The following is a 761-nucleotide window of genomic DNA, read 5'->3' on the forward strand; positions in this document are numbered from 1 at the left end:
TTCCCTAGTGGTCCAGTGGTTAGGACTCTGCACTTCCAATGCAGGGGGCACAGGTTCAATCCCTGGTCAGAGAATTAAGATTCCATGTGCTGTGTGTTGCAGCCAAAATTTTTTGAGAAGAAGAAAGGTCTAAAATCAATCCATTAAGCTTCCACCTTAGAAAATTAGAAAAAGGAGAGCAAATTAAATCCAAAGTAAGCAGGAAAAAAGAAATAAAAATTAAAGAAGAAACCGATTGAAAACAGGAAATCAATAAAGAACAAAAATCTCATTCTTTGAAAAGTTCAGTAAAATTGATAAACCTCTAGCAAGGCAAACTAAAAAAGAGGGGACACAAATCACTAATACCATAAATGAAAAAAAGGAACATCATCTCGACCCATGGGCATTAAAAAGGATAATTAAGGAATACTATGAAATGGCAACCCACTCCAGTGTTCTTGCCTAGAGAATCCCAGGGACGGGGGAGCCTGGTGGGCTGCCGTCTATGGGGTCACACAGAGTCAGACACAACTGAAGCGACTTAGTAGCAGCAGCAGCATGAACAATTCTATCCCCACACATTTGATAACCTAGATGCAATAGATCAATTTCTAAGACACCATCTGCCAAAACCCACAGAAGAAAAAATAGACAATTTGAATAGGCCTATGGCATGCTGCGATTCATGGGATCGCAAAGAGCGGACACGACTGAGCAACTGAACTGAACTGATACTTATTTAAAGGGCTTCCCTGGTGGCTCAGAGGATAAAGCGTCTG

General features: G+C 40.9%; 1 non-coding gene across 1 annotated transcript; it reads left to right on the forward strand.

Moving 5' to 3' along the window:
- TRNAG-UCC (transfer RNA glycine (anticodon UCC)) lies at positions 1 to 75 on the forward strand. Its single transcript has one exon. It is a non-coding gene; the product is annotated as a tRNA-Gly (tRNA).
- Positions 76 to 761: the final 686 nt, after the last annotated feature.

This window comes from Muntiacus reevesi, chromosome 8 (genome assembly GCF_963930625.1).
Source record: "Muntiacus reevesi chromosome 8, mMunRee1.1, whole genome shotgun sequence".
NCBI lineage: Eukaryota > Metazoa > Chordata > Mammalia > Artiodactyla > Cervidae > Muntiacus > Muntiacus reevesi.